Source organism: Lissotriton helveticus, chromosome 8, assembly GCF_964261635.1.
Source record: "Lissotriton helveticus chromosome 8, aLisHel1.1, whole genome shotgun sequence".
NCBI lineage: Eukaryota > Metazoa > Chordata > Amphibia > Caudata > Salamandridae > Lissotriton > Lissotriton helveticus.
In genome coordinates, this window is record NC_136069.1 from 935,996,593 (window position 1) to 936,006,400 (window position 9,808).

The following is a 9,808-nucleotide window of genomic DNA, read 5'->3' on the forward strand; positions in this document are numbered from 1 at the left end:
TTTCATCGTCACTACAAATTAACCTTGAATTTTTAAGGGAGCCTATGCAGCCCATGTATACACTTTGGATTTCAATGGTGAGATCGCTCTAGGCCACTTCTTCCATTTAACTCTGGTCAATAGACCTTTGTAGTAGCCTGAGAGAAGAGGAGTTAACGATAATCAAAATATTAAGGTACAGTGTGATCATTAGTATCACACAATAAAAGTCTGAATCAATAGCTTGAAGTAAAAAATGTATTATAAACTCAAAGCCAAGCTGCGATAAATCAATCTCAAGAGCATACTGTAAAAATAAAGTATATTTAAAGGTAGACCAAACCATCTAACAGTATTGGTCCTCAATAGCAAAAAACATATTAACCCCTCCGCTTCTAGGCCTCTCCGCCCCTGTGCTAAACCTTTTTTTGGCTATTTGGGGTAGTGCACGCTTAGGCCCCTGTAACTTTTTGACCATATAAGGTATCCATGCCAAATGTGCTACCTTTTCTTTCAACATCATGGGGATTCTAATGGTAGCCATGGTTTGTGGATTCCCCTAGAGTGGACCAAGAAATTAGCCAAAATACAGCAATTCTTTTTTTTTTTTAAATGGGAAAAAAGGGCTACAAATAAAAGCATCAGTTATTTTCCCTGCAAATGGTATCAACAAATGGGTTGTGGTGCTGAAATCACCATTGTCCCAGCTTTCAGGGACAAGCAGGATTTTGACAGAAAACCAGAAATGTTTACACATTTTGGCATTTGTCTGAGACATTGCCTATTTTTGCAATTTTTGTGCTTTGAACCTCCTGCCAGTAAAGGGTAGAAATGGGTATGAACGCAATAATGGATCCTAGAAAGGTACACATTTGTGAAAAGTAGACAACATTCTGAATTCAGCAAGGGGTCATTTGTGTAGATCCTTCAAGGTTTCTTTACAGAAACTAACAGTTGAATATAGGAAACATTGAAAATTAGTTGAAAAAAACAGACATTTGTGTCAATGTTTACACTTGTAAATTCTTCTAATTATGACAGCTGTTTGAAAGCAATATACCGTTACATCTGCTGGATCTTTCTGGTTGTGGAGATATATAGGAATTGTAGGTTCAATGACTGAGCAGCGTCTTACAATGGTTTTTTATTATGATACCGGGTATATAGTAATTAATTTGGGAAAATATATACATGGAAAAACCGGTATGAAAGACACCTAGGTATTTCTGAAATTGGAACAAAATATAGAGTTTAGAAACAGTAGATATTTGCACATTTCCAAAATTGTGAGTACCCATACTAGAATGAGAATTATAGGTAATTTTCCAAAATGACTTCTTCTTTACACATTGTCTTTCATTTGGAAGGCAGAAATGCATCGAAAGCCAATAGGTGATAACAGTTGCTCTACAATTCTCTATTGACCTAAGTCTCCCGATCAAAATGGTACCTCATTTTTGTGGGTAGGCCAAGTGCCCGCAACAGGAAACAGCTCAAAACGCAACACGGACACATTTTATTTTTACAGTGAAAACTGACCTGTAGATTTTGAACCCTAGCTCTAACGACACCTAGGGAAAACTAGCAAACCTATACATTTTTGATAACCAGACACCCAGGGGAATGCAGGATGGGGTGACTTGACTGGTTCTCACCATGTTCTATTACCCAGAATCCCTTGCAAACCTAAACATTTGTTTTAAAAACAACGCATTTTCCTCATATTTCTGTGATGGAAAGTTCTGGAATCTGTGTGGATCTACAAATTCCACCTACACCGCGTTCCTCAAAGTTATCAGAGAAAAACAGTACCTCACTTGTGTGGGTAGGCCTAGTGCCTGCGACAGGAAATGGACCAACAAGCAATGTGAACACACCACATTTTCACAGAGAAAATGAACCCTTTTTTGCAAAGAGCCTAGCTGTAGGTTTTGAACCCTAACTCTGCCGACATCTAGAGAAACCTAGCAAACCTATACATTTTTGAAAACTAGACACCCAGGGGAATCCAGGATGGGGGGACTTGTCTGGCTCTCACCAGGTTCTGTTACTCAGAATTGCTTACAAATTTGTCCCCAAAACACATTTTCCTCACATTTCTGTGGTGGAAAGTTCTGGAATCTGTGTGGATCAACAAAATTCCACCCATCACATATTCCCCAAAGTCTTCCAAGAAACATGGTACCTCACTCGTGTGGGTGGTTCAAGTACCCGCGACAAGCAAAGGCCCTAAACCTATTGAGGCAACATCAAATTTACCTATCACTAGACACCTGGGGGAGTCCAGCAGGGTATGGCTTGCATGGGTCCCCCAACATTTCCCTACCCAGAATCCCCTGCAAACCTCAAATTTAGCTGAAAAAATCAATCACTTTTTCTCAAATTTCTGCGTGGGAAAGTTCTGGAATCTGCGTGGATTCATAAACTCCCCCAGGTCTCCCGATAAAAATGGTACCTCATTTGTGTGGGTGGGTAAAGTAACCGTGACAGGCAAGAGCCCAAAACGTATTGAGGAGACATCCAAATGACCTATCACAAAAAAACCTGTTTTTGTAAGGGGGGTCATCTGGGTTTTTGGCCCCAGGCTCATGTATTAAACAATACTTATAACAGTATATTAATATACTGTAATACTTTAATACCCCCCAATTTCGGCCCCGGGGACCCCATCCCCCGGGACCTGGCCATTCTATTTTTTTATTTAAAGGAAGGGGTCCATCCCTTAGCATTGGGGACCGTTGGGGGAGTCCCAATGCCCCCACCATCCCAGCCGGTTCCCCACCTGCTGCGGGAGCCGGCATTGCTTTTGCTCAAGGGGAGCTGCTGACATGCAGCTTCCCTTGTGCAAAAGCAATCTGATCCAAAAACAAAAGCAGAGTTTGCTATGACAGGGCAGGAGCCTGTCATAGCAAACAGCAATGTCCCGGGGGGGGGCACCCCAGGACATTGCAGGAGCCAGCCCTGGGGGTGCGGAAGCCCATGGCCATTAAGGGCTCCAGGAGGGGGCCACGTGCCCCCCCCCATCATTTGTAAAGCCCCGAGGAGGTGGTGGTCCTCAGGCCGGGGGGTTGTAATGGACCCCCAAATTTGAATAATTAGTGTCCAGCGGAGGTGGTGGTCCCTGGGGCAGTGTGGGGGGGCAGTAGCTCCCTCACACCTATTTTATATTAATTTAAGCTAAAGGGAGGTTGCAGTACCAGGGGCTGTGAGGGGCTACATGCCCCCTCATGCATAATTAAATAAAGCCAAAGGGAGGGGGAAGTCCCCGGGGCTTTAGGGGCCTGGAAGCCCCCTCATATCCAATTAAAGAAGCCCCCGGGAGGTGGTGGTCCCTGGGGCTGCTAGGGGGCCGTGTGCCCCGGCATAGAATTAGCATAGCCCCAGGAAGGTGGTGGTCGCTGAGGCTGCGGGGGGCCCTCCGGGCCCCCTCAATTTAATTTTGGCATTGCCCCCAAAATGTAGCGCTGGAGCCCGTTCTTCATTTTAGTTTTTTTCAGCAGGATTCACGCACCCAGCGTGAATTCTGATGATTTTTATTTTTTAAATGCTTTTTCTGGCCCTGGGGGTCCCTGAGGGACCCCCTGAGCAGGCCTAGGGGGTCAGGGTGTTTGTATCCTGCCCCCTTTTCTTGTTTTTCATATTTTCTTCACCCTTATTCTTGTGGTTTCTCGGTTACCGAGTCACAAGATGGCTGCCAACATGTCCTGGTTTGGAGTGGTGGCAGCCAATCAGAGTAAAGTTCGTGCCCAGGAGGGTTTGCAAACCCTCCTTGGTGCTCGGGTATCGATATTTCTATTTCTTGATTTCCTCAGCAACTGCTGAATGAATTTACACCATTTTTTTAAAAAAAAGGTCTCTTTCTGATCCAAGAGCTACCTTTCAGTCAAATTTAGTGTCATTCTGTTCAGCAGTTCGGGCTGTAGCCTGTTCCAAAATTTCCTATCGAAATTAACATGGGGAAAATGCGTTTTGGGACCCCCCTTTTTTCTCGGCCCCCGCTTAATGAATCACCCCCAAACTTTCAAGACAGAAACTGACTGGAGCAGGCCATTAGTTTAGAAAATTTCGCAAAGATTCGTCAACCGGCACCAAAGATATTGGCAAAAGAAAAAAAGCTTTTCCTATGGAAACTAGGAACTAACTATAAGTACATACTGGCAACTCCCAGTAGGTAATATATATATATATATATATATATTACCTACTGGCGGTCGCCAGTAGGTGTATATAGTTAGGATTTTTTCTCTATGGGATTTTTGAAAATTCTATGTCTAATAACTTTGGCGTTTGTGGACGGAATTGGCTGAAATTTTCTGGAAAATGGAACATTTCGTTTCTGAGCAGCCCCTGGAAATTTGGGGGGGTTCGTCAAGGGGGGGCCGAGAAAAAAGGGGGGTCCCAAAACGTGTTTTTAACATTGAGTTTTCCATAGGGCGGTTGGCCTCACTTTTAGCCCGAACGGCTGAATGGATTTCCACAAAACTTGGCAAAATTGTAGGGACTGGTAGCCCGATGTGCCTTTTGTAGGTCTCAATATATGTGCTACAGTGGATTTTGAGAAATTAACGTTTAAAAAAAGATATATATCTGTAACAGCGGACCGGGCAGCGCTCCAGTACGCGTACTTTTCGCGCAACGGAGCTTTGTGAAGCGAAGCTGATTGGTTCTCCGGCGTCTGTAAACATTCCAAACAGTCCGTAGCGGCCGCCATCTTGTCTCTCGGTAGGATCGAGAGACAAGCGGAGGCCAAACCGAAGGGGCAAATGACCATAAGGGGGCATAGTAGATCCTCCCTGACCGTTTAGGTTTGATGTGGAGGTTTTAAAAGGGCCCCGCGGGGCAAAAAAAAATAAAAATAATAATAATCGAACAGCTGAATGGATTTGCACGAAACTTGGCAAAATTGTAGGGACTGGTAGCCCGATGTGCCTTTGCTAGATCTCAATATATGTGCTCCAGTGGATTTTGAGAAATTAACGTTCAAAAAAAGATATATATCTGTAACAGCGCACCGCTTCGCGTACTTTTCGCGTTACGGAGCTTTGCGAAGCGAAGCTGATTGGCTCTCCGGTGTCTGTAAACATTCCAAACAGTCCGTAGCGGCCGCCATCTTGTCTCTCGGTAGGATCGAACAGCTGAATGGATTTGCACGAAACTTGGCAAAATTGTAGGGACTGGTAGCCCGATGTGCCTTTGCTAGGTCTCAATATATGTGCTTCAGTGCATTTTGAGAAATTAACGTTCAAAAACAATATATATATCTGTAACAGCGCTCCGCTTCGCGGAGATAAAATTATATGTGTATTACCTAGCTGTTGCTAACACCAGTTAGCGACGGCTAGTAGAAGATAGCGACCATCTTGGGCCCCACTTTGCATGTGAGTGATATTTATCACTAATGACATGCAAAGTGGGCATGCCAAGATGTTAGCGAGTGGAAACAGTCGCTAACATCGCTATCTCCTATTATCAACTTTTGGAAATATTCGAGATAAGCGCGAATATCTCCAAAAGCTACCACCTGCCCTGAGCAGTTCTTAGCCATGTTATCCAATGGGAGGTGGATAACATGGCTAAGAGCATTAGCTCGGTAATGCATGAATATCGCTGAGTTTTCAGCGATATTAATGCATTGCGGTCGTTTTTTATCGTATTTCCGATAAACCTTGATAATAGCAAGGTTTATCTGCGATAATTTCTGACGGTAAAAAAATCGTTGCTAAGCATCGTTAAGGATAAATATCGCTTAACTTTGGTAATATGCCCCAACGTCTGTTAACGTTCGATTCGAAGGAAATCAGGAAGTGTTGAAAAACATTGTCTGCGCCATCTTGTCTTTTTTCAAATGCCACACTTTTGTCGTGCACGGCAGCCATTTTAGATGCCTTGACCAGACCCACTCTGTGCACGCTGTCGATCCTTAGCATGGCTCCCCACCCTCGCAAGCATCTCCCCCAGGCAGTGGTCACCCCCGCTCTCTGTCTTATGCATGGGTAATAAACCTCCCCCCATCTGCGCTGCTCTTCCCTGAGAATCACACCCTGTGCCCGCCCGACACCTCCCTTTCGCCCTATTCACTACCGCACCCTCTGACACTCCTTTTCCTCTGTGTCCGATTGTCCAGGCTGGTCCTAGGGTATCAGCTAGCCCTGCAGATGTAGTTTATGGCCACAGCTGTAAAGAATCACCCCTCTTCAAAGGAGTTATAGTAGATCAAGGCCCACACTCGATGAGATCCGTCACAGCAGAAGCGTTGCTATTATCTGAAAACCATCCTGTATTGTGATTGGGGAGGGGACCGAGCCTGAAGCGGAAGATTCCAGGGATGACTCTTTGTACATCAAAGTTTTTACAATTATGTGTCACATTAAAAATATATAGCACTCCGACAAAGTAGTAAGATTATAAAACTTTAATAATTTATAAATATATACAAGAAAACAAAAATAGTAATAACATATAAACATTTTTAGGGAAAAACAACGAAGTAGCGGTCGGCTGTGCGAATAGTCCCAACGCAGCACAACGTCCAGATTTCCGGCGTGGGGCGTCGCGGGGGGTGGGTCATCAGTAGCAAACTGTTGTGCGAATAGTTCCAAGGCAGCAGAACGCGCTGAAATCTAGATGACACGAAAGTGATGTCTAGTAAGTTGCCACCCAGCAAATAACGGCATGGGGCGTCGCGGGGGGTGGGTCATGAGTAGCAAACTGTTGCGCGAATAGTTCCAAGGCAGCAGAACGATGGCACCAAGGTGATGTCCAGTAAGTTGCCGCACTGGTTTTGGTATCCTACAATGCTGCTCCGAATAACGGCGTGGGGCGCCCCGGGGGAGGCGGCGTGAACGGGCCTCTCCAGGTGGAGTGTCATCTGTTGTAGTGGGGCGCCCCTTTACCGTTTCAGTTGCCATTCCGTCCGTTTTTGGTCCACTGTGTCAAAAGCCGCAATTCAGCTGAGTTGCGCCCACTCTTGCGGTGCAGCGATAGGCGGCTGTCACAGGACTCTCAAAATGGCGGCAGGCTGTTTCCTTTTTGGGCCTGGTCCACTGAAATGGCCCTGGGACACCTTGGAAATCGGACGCTTGTCTGCTAGGTCTTGGACCCCATTCTCGAAAGCGTCCCCTCCGCCTTGAGAATTCATCAAAAGTTTTGGGGGCTCCGACTCCTGCAGGCTTCTGGTGGGGAGCGGCTGCCATGATTGCTCGCGGAATGACCACGACTGAGCTACGAGATGGTGGTGCTCTCATGCTGACGCCAGCTTCAGTCTGAAACATCCAGAAACAAGGTGGGGCTTTCATCGTTTGGGAAAAAAAAAAAGTTTTCATCCAATGAAAAGTGTTGTTTTTAGGTCACATGATCAAGCCTTCCATCATTAGGAAACCAAAAGTAAAATGAACCAATGAAAAGTTTTATAAACAAGTCACATGACCTGTTATGCGGCATAGGGTATAAAATGCGGAGAAAATACGTTGGCACGTGAGGCGGCGTCAGTAGCGGACCGATGTGCGAATAGGCCGAAGGCAATACAACGCGCCAAGATCCTGATGGCACCGAGGTGGTGTCATAGTTGAGAGTTCTGAGCAGCGGTTGTAACACTGTCTGAAGCTTATTTGCAGCTGCTGCAGCTTCACTACGCGCCAAGATCCGGATGGCACCGAGGTGGTGTCTAGTAAGGTGCACTGGTGTGGCCATCCTACAATGCTGAAATTCGGCGTGGGGCGCCCCGTTGGCCTGTGAGTTTGCGTCAGTAGCGGACCGATGTGCGAATAGGCCGAAGGCAGCACAACGCGCCAAGATCCGGATGGCACCGAGGTGGTGTCTAGTAAGTTGCCGCACTGGTGTGGCCATCCTACAATGCTGAAAGTCGGCGTGGGGCGCCCCGTTGGCCTGTGAGTTTGCGTCAGTAGCGGACCGATGTGCGAATAGGCCGAAGGCAGCACAACGCGCCAAGATCCGGATGGCACCGAGGTGGTGTCTAGTAAGTTGCCGCACTGGTGTGGCCATCCTACAATGCTGAAAGTCGGCGTGGGGCGCCCCGTTGGCCTGTGAGATGGTGTCAGTAGCGGACTGATGTGTGAATGGGGCCAAAGGCAGCGCAACAATATTTTCTACAATATTTTCGGAGTAGAAGACACCACAAGGCGCTGAGATGCCAAGATCCGGATGGCACCGAGGTGATGTCTAAGTTGCGGACCGATGTGCGAATGGGGCCAAAGGCAGCGCAACAATATTTTCTGAAGAGAATACACCACAAGGCGCTGAGATGCCAAGATCCGGATGGCACCGAGGTGATGTCTAAGTTGCGGACCGATGTGCGAATGGGGCCAAAGGTAGCGTAACAAGATTTTCTGTATGGAAGATACCACTAGGCGTTGAGATGCCAAGATTCGGATGGCACCGAGGTGATGTCTAGCAAGTTGTGCCACTGGTGTGGCCATCGTACAATGGTAAAAGTCGGCGTGGGGCGCCCTATTGGCCTGTGAGATGGTGTCAGTAGCGGACTGATGTGCGAATGGGGCCAAAGGCAGCGCAACAATATTTTCTGACTGACACCACAAGGCGCTGAGATGCCAAGATCCGGATGGCACCGAGGTGATGTCTAAGTTGCGGACTGATGTGCGAATGGGGCCAAAGGCAGCGTAACAATATTTTCTGTATGGAAGATACCACTAGGCGTTGAGATGCCAAGATTCGGATGGCACCGAGGTGATGTCCAGCAAGTTGCTGTACTGGTGTGGTCATCCTACAATGCTGAAACTCGGCGTGGGTCGCCCCATTAGCCTGTGAGATGGCGTCAGTAGCGGACCGATGTGCGAATAGGCCGAAGGCAGCACAACGCGCCAAGATCCGGATGTCACCGTGGTGGTTTCATAGTTGAGAGGCACTTCATCTGCAGTGGGGCGCCGAGATCCGGATGGCACCGAGGTGATGTCTAGCAAGTTGCTGTACTGGTGTGGTCATCCTACAATGCTGAAATGTAGTGGGGCGCCCCTTTACCGTTTCAGTTGCCTTTCAGCTGAGTTTCGGCTGCTCTTGATGCTACAGCGACAGGCGGCTGCAAGAGGAATCTCAAAATGGCGGCCTGGTCTTTGGATTTGGGCCTGGTCCACTAAAATGGCCCTGGGACACCTTAGAACTCGGACGCTCGATTTTTTTTCCTTTCCTGTACATGCAAAAAAAGGTAAATGCCCGGTATGTTACACGCTTCATCTGCCACGATGAACTCTCCAGAGGAACCGAAAAAAAATATAGTTGTGGTAACTATACCATGCATCGTCATATGGAGAGGTGGCACCAATTAATTATAGTGCTGCATAAAAGAGAGATTTGGAGGAGAACCCCTGACCTGCTAGTACATTCATCAAAGAAGTGGCACTGAGAGCTTCAGAGGCAAGGGAAACGGTCCCAAATATTTAGAAGAACTTTGGAAAGATTAAAATGACATGTTTAGATTGTGGTAAATTAATTTCATGTGGACAGATGAGTGTTACTCTAATAAATACAGCATATGAACATCATCATAGTCGATGGTTGGTAGAGACATTTTGACTATATCCTGGACCTGCCCGTCCTCGCCCAAAATGGCGCCGGAATAAATGGGACTCGTAACTCCTTGTTGTGTACTGGTTGCAGAACCTTGAAATCACGAGATACGTATGCAGTTTTGAAGCACATGGCGGGCGGGGACGAGAATTGATTGAATATTTCGACATCCCTATTGATATTAAGTTCTGATGTGTTATTGATTACTGTACTGTTGAAAATTCGAATTAACGTCACCCATGGTACTTGCCCGCAAATGTATATCTAGATAATTTTATTGTAACTGGCC